We start from the raw sequence: 13,561 nt of genomic DNA on the forward strand, positions 1-13,561 counted from the left end.
GAATACCTATACACTAAACATGAATAATTGCCTCGTGAGGTCAACAGAATTAAAGACTTTGAAAGAAAGAACGAAGTTTAACTGAAGTTATGAACTTATACAATGGAAGAAGGCAGACGAGAACAGCGAGGACAGACTGGCTAAACTACAGATTTCGCTCTAGTACAATTGATCAATTTCAACTCAGTTACTTTTTCACTACATTTGTAGTCAGCTCGGGAATGTTTGGAACTTGGCCGGTTACACTGTTGGTACTTTAAAAGACAGTGCTCAGCAGATTTTAACAACTGCCAAATAAAAAAATAAAAAATATAGAGAAAGCATTATTAAAACACCTATGTTAAATTACATAAGGATCTTTTAAAAAGTTCAAAAATCGGACGTACATCAGAACACAGAAGATATGGACATTTATACTAGTGGACTTATTGAACTTAAACAATAAGCGCTATGCAAACAGAAGGGATCAAATTGCTCTTGACATTGCTACAAAGCACGAAATAAAAATAACCATTATTTTGTATGACTATACAATTCTAGTAGTAAATATAAAAAAATAATAATAGAAAATAAATAAATAAGTAAACTGTATAGAGAAGCTTTCGTAAAAAAGGCTGAAGTACTAGAAACCCTTGCAAATATTGCAGATATGCTGATGCTTTTAAGAGAGGGCTAGTAAATGAATGCAATAAACTTTAGGAGGAAAATGTTGATCTTACCGAAACTACAAAAAAAGCCTCTTCGAACTGCCTGAATTGACATGGATTGTTTTAATACACGAAAACTATAAAAACCTTGAAAACAATTAACTTCTAACTATATCCTTATGCTTATAGGACAGAGCTTCTAAATGAATACACCGAGAAAAATGTTCTCTAATAAGTACTGAAACTACAAAAAGATTCTTCGAACTTTTATTTTATCGACATTTTGAAAATAAACACGGGGTAATTTTATGAAGATAAAATTGTATCTTTATCTTTATTTTCCAATTAAATACCAAGATTTAGTAAAATCAAAATAGTGATGGCATTACTTTAGAGGACTCCTGAGTTCGTCGCTGCTTTCGTTCAGCAGTGCAAGCAAAGTTGTTTCTCTTTTATGATGTCAGATGTATGCTGAATTCCATCAAACGACGCGTTACTTTTTGACCCCAGTCGCCAGGGGTGCCATCACCTAGCAACCCCGGATGTAAATCACCTACTTGTGTTTTGTTGAGTGTGGGCCGTTAAATATCTTTTCCTCGCTAACATTTCCTCAAGCTCGATTGGTCGATTATCGAGTGAGTCGAGAAATTTGAGTTAATCGGATTAACCGCGGGGAAGAACCACAGTTCAGATAGAATCTCTCTCCCGGTTTCTTAACGAATGTTCAATAAAGGTTATATTTAGTTTTGCAACATTCTGTTCACCTTTTCAAAATAAATACTTAAGGTTGTCTAGGATATGTAACTTTCACTTGTTGCTTTTAGCTCCGACATTTTTTAAAAGATATATTTGTGTTTGATTTCTTCAATGAAAAGAGCCTTGAGGAGGGGGCAGCAAGATTTTATTAATAAAATCACTGAGGTCATTTATTGATTAGTCTTAATCTAATGTCAGGAATTTTCTTCCTACGAGGTTATCGACTGGGTGATAACACTTCGTTGTTTCTGAAAACCCAGAACAATAATAAGCTACGGTGAACAAACAAAAAAATAAAATAACATAAATAACGATGTACAAATAATTAATCTTCAGAGGATGTGCGGAAAAATGGAAATCCAGTTTATTTATAAAAGTCCGGCCATCACTATTAATATGTCTACTACTTTTTATTTGGATAATTATTTTTAATTACCAATACGGTAGAAATCTTAGACTGTAAAGATCCAAATGTACTGCCTGAAATATTTTATCATTATTTCAAATATGTTATCAACTATACTATTTTTAATGCACTTGATAAAGACTTAAATCAATTTTTTTTCTTATAAACGTGAATAAATTCTTCCTTAACAGATTCAATTTGTCGTAATAGTTAATTTGCCAGTTTGTATTCCTCATTCGGAAATCCATTCTCTCCACGCTTTATGGAAATGAAATAGGATTTTAAAAACCTGTCGCCCTTGAATTTTCCCTGAAACCATTTGCGTAAATCGATGCTGAATCCGCAAACACAGTTAATCCAATTTCCTCGGTAATCAGCGAGCTGTGAGATTATCAGCTATAATTGAACAAATCCTGTAACTTTTTAGTTCAGAACAGAAGATAAATTGTGTATTCTCAGAAGGTTTTGTGTTGACTAAAGGAACTCCAGTTCTTAGAAATGAATGGAAATCTGTCGATACTTATCTTAACAAATAATTAATTGCCTCATTAGTACTGTTATTCTATTGATTATATGAACGTATGTAATTACTGTTTTATTAATTCGTCTACACTGGACGGCTTTATCGTCCTTTAAATTAGGTAGGTTCTTCTCTAAATATAACAATAATAAATATTTTAAATTGTAATACGTTAAATAAAGACTTGAAAACAAGCTTCAGGTTGTTAACGCATCTTGATTTGTTCACGATAAAACTTCTACTTGGATGTGCAAGTCACATGAAGTCTAGTATTTTCATGATTTCATTTTTGTTAGCACTTAGTAATTTGTTATTTATTAATACTAGTAGTTAGGAGGTCTGCTATTGGGTAGCACCTCTGTCAAGTTCTGTATGTACAAATAAAGTATTAAAAAATGGACCTGATGAAGAAGCAGTAACCGTTGACGAGCAAAGTAACCACAACAAATGTCATGAAATTAAATTCGGTGACAAGGTCCTTTTTGCTTATTTAATATACCAACGTGTTTTGCTTTATTATTTATTTGCACCTATTCAGTTTACCTGAGATGGTCGTTAAGTCCATCTGCTAGTCAAAAGCATTCATCGGAACGAAATAGACGAGAAGATTCCAGAGGGATTCGAGTGACCAGAGTAAATACGGTAATTTTCCGGAGATTTAAAGGATATGGTAAAAAGTCTCCATTTTGGGCTAACTATAATTTTATTAGCAACATTTCTTCAGAAAACGCGGTCATGCTTCTGTCGACCAGTAGACTTTAGGTAGGACAATGCCGCAACATCGCCACGGTCTGTTGGCCTCCTTCTAACCTTCACAGGTGTAACGGATTTCCGAGAAGGAATGCGGGGGCTTTGACGGGTTAAATTTTGATTCAAATTTCACCGTTCGCAAAAACCCTCCCGAGAGAAACCGCCTTTCTAGACGTTAAATTATTTAATTATTAGGTTAAATTATTTTGAGATTTTGTAACGGAAACGCTATTTTGAACTATAATTTTGATAATTGATGGACGTGCCAAATCTGAGTACAAAAGATAAGATCTTGCGCAAGAAAATATAATATTTTATCAAAGCTATAAGCTGACCTGAAATATCTAGTTTTGTTATTCAATGGTGGGCAAATTCCTTATTACAGACAGTTTAAAAAAACATAAACAACAAATATATGAACTTTTTAAGTACACAGTATCCAAAACAATTATTAATTACACCTTGTCCAATTGCGTTTTAAGACAGAATATATTTTTAGAGAAAACCTCAATTCCTAAACTATTCATATTTGTATAGAAACGGCTTATAGGTGAATACCAATAATAAATAATACCACATTCTGGGAGGAACTTTAAAATATATTCTTTCTAATAACTTAGGACACTTGATTACATTTTTCAACAATCGATATAAAAATACACTATCAGTAATGTGTGGTGATTAGTGACCGTTAATCGATAATTATTCAGAAATCGTGAGATGCGGTCTGGTATAGTAACATTTTCTTTATCGTGCCAACGTTTCGATCTTTATTGAGATCATCTTCAGGGCTCAAAGTGTTTTCTTCTGTATAATTGTGCCATTCTTGCGTGTCGTGTTGAGAGTGCCCCCGTGGGCACTTTGAGCCCTGAAGATGATCTCAATAAAGATCGAAACGTTGGCACGATAAAGAAAATGTTTTTCTGAAACCTACTTCACACCAGACCGCATCTCACGATTTCTGAATAACTATCAGTAATAGTGGTTCTGTATTCATGAGAAGACATTCATCTTCAACATTTGTTCATTTTGAACAAAACGCTTAACTCAGCTCTTGAAATGTAACTTCTGGTTGATGAATTTTGTACGTCAAGTATCGTAAGATTTTTGTTTTGCGTTTTTTCAATTTTCACATACAATGGGGACCACACTGTTCCAACATGGATCTGATTAGAGAAATAGATCACATTTTTATATAATTAACTTTTTTGAAATTTTTAGTGTTTCTTTTTATAAATCCTGATAATTTTAGAGCTTTATTTACCATGACTGGAATGTGCTCATTAAAAGATAAAGAGGAGTCGATTAGGACACCTAGATCTCCGACTTATCTCATATGAAATCGTATGACTTGGCACTTATCAATACGAATATTCGTTTTATTAAGATCACCCCTTTTGCTGAAATTTAAAACTTACTTTCGATTATGTTTTCATAACCTTACACAGTTTGAGATAATCGGCAAAAAAATTGTATTTACTTATAATAACAGTATTATAGTAATTGTAACACTTACGACAGTAATTGTAACACTTATAAAACAAATACTTTTGAACAAAAGGCCTTTGGTATTACGGATATGATTATTATTCTATTATTATTCTCGACCGAATTAATGTAATTGGCATAGCAAGTTTTTTTTTTCAGACTTTTACAATTGGTTCTTAAATCAGAAAACTTAGTGTACTAACTGTAGGTAGCATACCGTTTCAAATATTATTTGCCTTGATCTCCACACAACTCAACAAATCAAATATATTCATATTTGTATTTTATTAATAATTAGATTTTTATTACAACCAGTTTCGTAGAAACATTTTAACGATAAAAGATTGACTCACGGGTTGCTCAATTGAATATTTGATTAACCACTAGACGGAAGACAACGTAAATTAAATATGCAATCCCAAACAAGGAAAACAATACACTATTTCCTCTTTGAACGGCAAGGCTAAGTTTACTCTTTGTGACATTAAGAGGAGTCAAAACGAGAAAAGAAAAGCCGGTAGATAGAGGGCACAAGTTGTCGTAATTCGATATCTGTGTATGACGTGGGTGTACATTCGTTTTCATCAACCCTGTGAAATTCTGGGGTTGTCTTGACGTCATGGGTTGTTATTGCTTGCGGGATGGGATCGTTTGCGGGGGAGTGGATGAATGAATGGGCCATAAATAGGGCGAATTTCGCGTCATCCGATTCCTTCTTCTTCGTCTATGTTTTGTGAACTATGTGCCGTCTTCAATTCAAACTGGAACTCTTAAGATACACGCCTACCCTTGCTGTTCAAAGAAAGCCAACTGAAGCCTAATTTATCTTCTTTTTCTGAAATAAATAGTATATGAAAATGTTAAATATTTGCAATTTTTATTATCCATTAAATAATCGTTGTTAAAAGAAATCAAATTGTTTTTGAAATATAATACAGAATCACATTTTCGTATAGAGTACGTTTAACTATAATTTCGTATAACTCGACAATGGTGGGGTCTTTTCTGTTATACGACCGCACGGCTTAAAATGAATATAAAATGTTTTTCTAAAAAATTGTATGTATTATTCAAAATAAACAACTAAATGTAAATAACGCTTGGATATATTGTCAATAAAAAGTTCAAAAGTTTTGAAGACGAGAATACTCACACGTACTTCTCGTAAGAACTTTTTTGTAGTCGGTTTCCCATGAATATTTAAAAAAATAAATAAATGATAAGTTGCTCCTCCCTTCTACACTAACAATTTCGTGTCCGTTAACCCAATAATGCGTAATTTGCAGAATACCTTAAAGGCGCAAGAAATCAACAGCCTTTTATATATAGCATATCTTAGGCTTACTCTGAAGTAAAATTCAACCTCAAGTATGCGGCACTCGGCAAAAATGTGTGCACTACTGCTCAAGTTTACCTTCTAGATGTATACATCTGATTACATGCCGTGTCACGCAACATAAAATAAAAACAGTAAAAACTAGCTGTGTGGTCGTATAACATAAAAAACGTCGTACTAAGCTCAGAATCAATTTTGGTTTTTATGGTGCGACGCGAGTCATCGGTTCCTGGTCTCTCCAATCCTCTGTTACAGTTATCACTTACTCAATTGACGGACGTGATACTACGGTGAAATGAAATTACTCTTTATTCGGGATTAGTACGACAAAAGTACGGAGATGGCAGAAGAATCGATACTACGCAGTTGTGGATAGAATGCAGTTGATGTTCTTGTCGGCGGATGACAGAAGCATAATTGAAGTATTTGCCAAGGTCAGAGAATGAACAACTCAGGAGTAAATGACTTTTTTTATTTTTGTGGACGCTTCGGACTTTCTAATTTCTAAACATCATTCGATAAAGTCTGATACATCCACTTACTAGGATATGGAGATAGTAAAAATGAAAAGATGTTTGTGCAAATTGCTAATTAAAATTTAGAAATTATTGAATTAAAAAATTTAAAAGAGATCCTATGTCAATGTTTGAATTTAAGTGTGTAGAAAGGAAAAGATAAAAGGTTGTGTTCCATATTTGCAGATTCTGTGGTGTCAGGTTCTGGCGGTCTTCGTCACCCGGTTTAGTTGATAACGGAGTCATGTGGGAATCAGATCTGTTTTTAATGACGTGTTGGTAACATTTTCCGATGGTGGCTTTATCGGTTTTGTAATTCATTTAGGTAGCATGTCGATTCGTCATAATAGATTCGGTGAGGAGGCACTTCTAGATATAGAATATCATTTTGATTACACGTCACATAAAATAAAAACGGTAGCTAAGTAGTGTGGTCGTATAACAGGAAAGACCCCGACTGTGTATTAAGCTGAGAATCAATTTTGGTTTTCCTGGTGGGTTCATGCTTACAACGTCGTCCTATTTAACCACATGCAACTTTTCCACCGCATGTTTGCTCAGGGCTGAGGCGTTTTCAAGTCATTTTTGTGCTGCTGGAATCTTTTCTTTCATGATGTCGGTTTGAGCTGCAGCGATATAGCAGTTCATGTTGTGCGTTCTAAAACTATTTTTACATTTGAAATAGAAATACGGTAGAAAAAAAATCCATGTGGAAGGCCGCGGAAACTTTCAAACCGCGATCTACAAACAGTTTTACGTCTGATATCTTCTTGAAAATACTGTTGTCAAGACATTATTTCAAGCAACGAGGTTTCCATCATGTCTAATAACAACAATACAATTAAAAGAGGTGTACTACTACGCCTTGAAAAAGGTCGGACTTCATTTATTAGAGGGACATAAAATTCAGCGTTTAGAATTTTCCCACGATAATGACTTGGGATGACGTGAACTTTCCGGGGAAAAAATTTAATCTGAAAGGACCTAATGGATGGAAATATTAGTGATACGATTAGAGGAGGGCAAAAAGAAATTTTTTCTAAAAGATAACTTGGCGGTAGTTCCTTTATAGTGCATGGGTTACTTTTCTTATAATGGTATGGGCTCTGTGACATTTATTTATAGTAGGATAAATGATTATCGATATAAATAATTGTTAATAGAACGTCTTGTGCCTAATGCTTAAGTTCCAACAGGTGAAAGGTTGATATTTCAGCAAAACAATACCCCCTCCTGTCCACGTAGTTGTAAAAAATTGGATGAATACCCTAACTGGTCAGCGAAAAGTCCAGATATGAACCCAATCGAGAACATGTGGGGAGATGTCTAGGAGTGTATATCGAAATGGGAAGCATCACTCGACGCCTAATGCCCCAAAAAGAGTTCTGGAAGAATGGTACAAAACGGACCCAATATTTTGCCAAAATTTGGAGGAATCAATGAAAAATCGTGTTTTTTCAGTTGATAAAAAATGATGGTTTTGTAAACTATTAACTGTAAAAAAACTGTCCTTAAAGTTATTGCTTTGGGGGGCGTTGATGGCAGCATCGGTTTAGGCGTTGACAGTGCGCTCATCGCTGTAAGGTAAAGGACCCGGGTTCAACTCCAGCGGCCCTGCATTCGAACCCAACATACTTACAAATGGGCTTTTTTTTCAAACACCGGCAACCCGATGGTTGATATGACCTTTGCTCGTCCCCTCGTAAAAAAAGTTATTGTTCATTAAATTCACTAATTTCGTGGTCCGCTTGACCAATTAATATATTACAATTAATTAAGGTTTTTAGTTGAGATAAAAAAGTCAATGGCACGAGCAGGATTCGAACTCACGATCTTCGGCTTGATAGGCCGCTGCTCTACCACTTGAGCTAAAGTGACCTCGATCCACTCAGACATCAACTTCCCATCTCAACTGCACCGCGTGACATCGATAGCTCAAGTGGTAGAGCAGCGGCGTATCAAGCCGAAGAGCGTGGGTTCGAATCCCGCTCGTGCCATTGACTTCTTTATCTCAACTAAAAACCTTAATTAATTGTTATTGTTCATTGTTAAAATTCGTGTAATATTACATACTGTTTATTTAGAAAAATCGTTCTCTAAAATGTATTATTTTCATCAGAATAATTAAATAATTTGTCATTAGTGGAGTGTGTAGAAACTCAAAATTTCGCTGCCCTTAATATTTTTATTAGGGGGTGTAGTTGGAAAGTCCAAAACTTGTCGAGTTGGATTCATTTGTAAACAAACGATGAACGTCGACTAACATGTAGTTGAAATACCAGTACTTTAATTAAAGTCGATTTTGTTTTTATTTTATACTCATTCAAACTTATAGAAGACAATGTGCAGAATACTAGTTTTGTTATGAACAAGTTTTCTCTGCTGTAAGGTAAGGGTCCTGGTTCGAATCCAGCTGTTCTGACTTACAATTGTTTTTGTTTTTTAAAACACTGGCACCCCAAGAGTTCATACAACCTTGTTCCTGAATTACCCTCGTTTATGTACATTAAAATTTTTTAAAACCCAGCGTATTTATATAACAATCTTCTATTATAGTTTATGAACATTTCTGGACTTTTTATGAATTTCGCATGTCTGATTTTCATGCGCTTCACTTCTTTTTAACCACTACGGTGTATTTTAACTTAGCTTCTCAATTTTTATTGAAATAACGGTTATCGAAGGAAAAGTGTGCATAGAATTTTCAATCTCTGTTTAAAAAATATTAAAACCTGTCAGAGATTCGGTGAATCGGCGAGGTCGAAGCGGACTTCCTGAGCGGAAACTACATAAAATATCATCCATTGTAATAACTGAGATAGTGCAGCTTCCGGGCGTAGATAAAAGTCGTACTGGAGATACAAGCGTCCCACACACACCTTCCTTGCCCCTCACCTTCTTCTGCCAACCACGGCTTAATCTACGCTCTCGTCCTACTCTTCTTTCTTCCGCCGTGGCGTGAAAATTAATTTTAATCCTCCCCTAAAACTTCACCTTCCGGGAGCCCTTTGAAGTTTAACCGATCGGTAAATTGGGTTGCCGTAATGAGGTTAGCATCTCATCTAATACCGTGACTCACATCAGCCGCTTATTTATATTATTGCAAATAAACTTCATCAACGTACCTTGATTCTTAACGTCAAAACGTTTAACCTTTTAAACCTTTTATAAATTAATATCACGCTTCTAGAAAAACAATCGAATTAATTCATGTTATCGGGAGACGTTATATGCAACATTTGTCATTTGAGTTTTTCCATTGTCAGTAAACCTACATGTAAGGGAGTTTATTTTCTGCATGTTCCATGCATTATGATGTACATGCATTTAATGAACCGTGTTTTTTGTTTTCTTACTAGCATATTAGCTTTTTCCAACAATGCCATATTTAATTAATCCTTAAAACGTTTAGCGGTTTTAGTCCTATATTCAAAATCACTTATGAATTCCATGTCAGGTAGAGACTTCGTTAATATGAACGTTTTTAGGATGATGTGATTGGCGGATTGCGCATTGTCAGCAGCCCCTGGTCCGATGAACTCCTCTGATGCGCTTTAAGTGTTTTACCCATTCTTGATGACGCCACCATCGACGAACGGTGTACTTGAAATTTAGTTGACTTATGAATAGATCAACTTAAGATGAAGTGACACTAATAACTTCCCTGGGTCACTTTATTCTCGCTGGTATGCATATACAATATTTAAGGTCCCCTCGATTATGAATAAAAATTTTTTAATTTTGATTGTGGAAGGGTGTATGCACACTGAGAAGCCATAAACGTGGCCACCCTTAATATTTTTCATTATCTATTAGACAATCCTCCATTGATTTCTTACAATAGTATTTGGTCCGTTTTAAAGATTGGAAGAAAATAAAGCACTGATAATATCTCCCACTTGTGTTTACAATTGGATTTTTGAATAGTCATTCTCTTCTTTGTTGGTTCTTATGTAAAGCTTATTTCTAACGTTCCGGTAGTTTGATTTGCTATGTTATGCTATTTTTAAGTTTCAATTTATTTGAGCGATGGTTTTAAATGATACGGATTCGGCTAGAGTCATAGCATTTGGAAAGATGGAAGAAGTTAAATGTATGTGGCCAGGGTACATTCCCAGAACAACTGCCCGACAGGTCTTCCATCGCTACCAAGATACTCACGGTTACTCAAGAAGGCATGGATCAGGAGGATCCATTTACTGAGGATCACATCTCAGTAAATTGATCGTTTTACTGTTTCGAATGTAATCCATTCTACCTCTGTTAAGAACAAGCAACAACTTCAACGTATTAATTCTTCTTCGTATTAATGTTAATGTCAGTTTACGCACTGTAAAGCGAAGACTTTCAGAAGCTGGATTACGTGCGAGAAGGCCTGCCACTGTACTTCTGACAAAACACCTCGGTTAAGTTTCGCAACAGTCAAGGTTTTGATGGTTTTCTGACGGCCGAGAGAGGGTTTGCAGAAGAACAGGAGAGCGATGTATCCTTGCAACATTTTCACTCCGGAGAAACTATAGAGGTGGCGATGTTACGATTAAGGCAGACATTTCTATGGAATGTCGCACAAACTTGATCTTCAACGACGATTCTATGACATTGAATATGCTTTATCAGAAGAAGTTGTTCCTTATATGCCACTAATTGGCGATGGTGATATTTTTATGCGTGATAATGTAAGGCCCCACACAGCTAGGATCATTGGTGACTACCTGGAGTTCAATTCCATGTTTGGAGTGGCCAGCACGTAGTACCGACCTTAAACCCTATCGACCACCTTTGGGAGGAGTTGTCAAAGAGGGTAAAAAGTCTCTCAGTGATGTCAGAGAATTTTAGGAATTAAGAATGGCTCTGTTGGAGGTGTATAAAAATATTCCACAACACTACGTCTACTTAATGCCACGTCGAATGCAAGAGGAGGAAATACCAATTATCATCGCAAGAGAAGGAAATACCCCGTGCTGAATAGGATATTTTCTTAATTGTTTCCGTAGCAAGATTGGACTAAAATTTTGTTTTCGGATGAGTCAAAGTTTTGTTTGGGATCTTCTGACGGCTGAGATAGGTGGTCTGGAGAAGAACAGGAGAGGTGTTATGGTTTAGTCAGGCATGGAAGGTCCATAGACAAGCTTGATCTTCATCGAGGGTTCCCTAACAGCTGCGCGATACGTTGAAGATGTGTTATCAGAAGTTGTTCCTTATTCCTTATATGACTGTAATTGGCGACAGTTTTATTTTTATGCGTGACAATGCAAGGCTCCCCCAAAGCTAGGCTCGTTGGTGACTACTTGGAACGGGCTTCAATTCGGGCTAGCATGTAATCTCAACTTAAACCCTATCGAATACCTTTGGGACGAGTTGTCAAGTTCTCCCTTTCAAAGAGGGAAAGTCGCCCAGTTGATGGTAGAGAATTTGTAGGAATTAAGAATGGCGCTATTGGAGGAGTATGAAAATATTCCACAGCTCTATATTCAAAACCTCATTAAGTCAGTGCCACGTCGAATGCAAGAGGAGGAAATATCCCGTGCTGAATTGAATATTTTCTTAATTGTTTCCGTAGCAAGATTGGACTAAAATCTTGTTTTCGGATGAGTCAAGGTTTTGTTTGAGATCTATGCCTAATCAATGCCACGTCGATTCCAAGCGGTGATGTATGCAAGAGGAGGAAATACTCCGTTCTGAATTGAATATTTCCTTAATTGTTTCCGTAGCGACGTTTTTGGTAAAATTGTCAGTTTGACAAAAGATAAAATTGACTCAGTTTAATTTTTTTAATTAGCTAAATATTAGTTTTTTAAATATCCAGCAATCAACAAAAAATAAAAATTATATTGTAAGTTTTAATAAAACAAACCTTTGTTTGTAGCCAATTTTTTTGCCTCTCAGGGTAGATTAATAGATGATTCTGGCTTTGCAAAATGCTTGGCTTGCTAGTTATTTTCAGTATGGGTTCTCATCGAGCAGTTGAATTAAGTTCACTGTTGCGATGAGCTTTTCCTGAACGTTCCCTTCTTGGTTTTGTTCATAATTCATAAACGTCAAGCGCAAACACTGCTACCTTTAAGTATTAGTTACCAACTTATCTAAAATGAACTTTCTAATTAACTTTTCATCTCTCCTTTTAAGTAGAATTGTGTTAAATAAATTATTTTGCTGTTTATTGAAAAATCATCTATTATGAAAGTTATGGTACCGTCTTCCAGAATCCACAGCATCTGAGTCAGCAAACTTCACTTCCATATAAATAGGGCTCAGGCGCTAGGGCCGACAGTCTTCCGTTAGTCTTCTATTAAGTCTTACTCTTAGTCTTATGCTAGACGCAGGGTTATGCTAGTTGTTGGCCGGTATACTTGTTGTATAAAATTGTATTCGTTATTATAAATAGTTTTTTTTTTACTTTTATTAAAACGGATTACATAACTTGAATAGAAGCAAGACTAATGCTAGTTGGTTAGATTTGAAAGAACAACATTATTGTAATCAGAGAATTTTGTTGATTTTTCTTGCCTTTAGTATTTAGTTAAGCCTTTTTAAAACAACACGCGATACTAGTGCAGACAATGCTTGTTTATGTAGTTAATTAATTTCATTTGTACAACCGGAAAACATTTGTACGAAAAGGCCGAATATTGCCGCAACCATCCAGGCAATACCTGGAACTTCATGAGGTAGTTTTAGCCATTGTTTCTGTACTCAGAATGAATTCTGAGACAAATTCCATCAAGGGCCGACCGGCTTGATACAAATGACGACTTCCGCCCAGGCGTATTAAACGGGTTGTGACTCACTGGTCTATGATTATTTAAAACTTTCTGTTATTTAAATAAGGTGAAATGTTTTTAACATCAGGGTCGACAGAAAACAAGTACGTGTTCATCAACAACTCACCGACGCACCAAGTACGCTAGAAAGACTTTCTTTTTTTCGAATTCGTGATTGTTCGGTAATCGTACGTCGATGTGACTATACATTAAACGGCCAGTATGAAACGGTAGATGGTACGCTCTGTTTTTGAACGTTCCCGGGATAGCTAATTAAGTCTTGGTGCTCCCCCTAACTTTCTACAAGACCCCTGCCTTAAACTATTTATAACAAAACTATAGAACAAAACGGTATGAGTCAAGAACGTTTTCTACGTACAGC

At 35.6% G+C, this 13,561-nt stretch overlaps 1 protein-coding gene across 3 annotated transcripts in view; it reads left to right on the forward strand.

Moving 5' to 3' along the window:
- Nucleotides 1-13,561, forward strand: part of LOC106668754 (fibronectin type-III domain-containing protein 3A) — a 190,604-nt gene that overhangs the window by 18,465 nt on the left and 158,578 nt on the right. The window lies entirely within an intron of this gene.

This window comes from Cimex lectularius, unplaced genomic scaffold (assembly GCF_000648675.2).
Source record: "Cimex lectularius strain Harlan isolate CLEC.00 unplaced genomic scaffold, Clec_2.1 scaffold25, whole genome shotgun sequence".
Taxonomy (NCBI): domain Eukaryota; kingdom Metazoa; phylum Arthropoda; class Insecta; order Hemiptera; family Cimicidae; genus Cimex; species Cimex lectularius.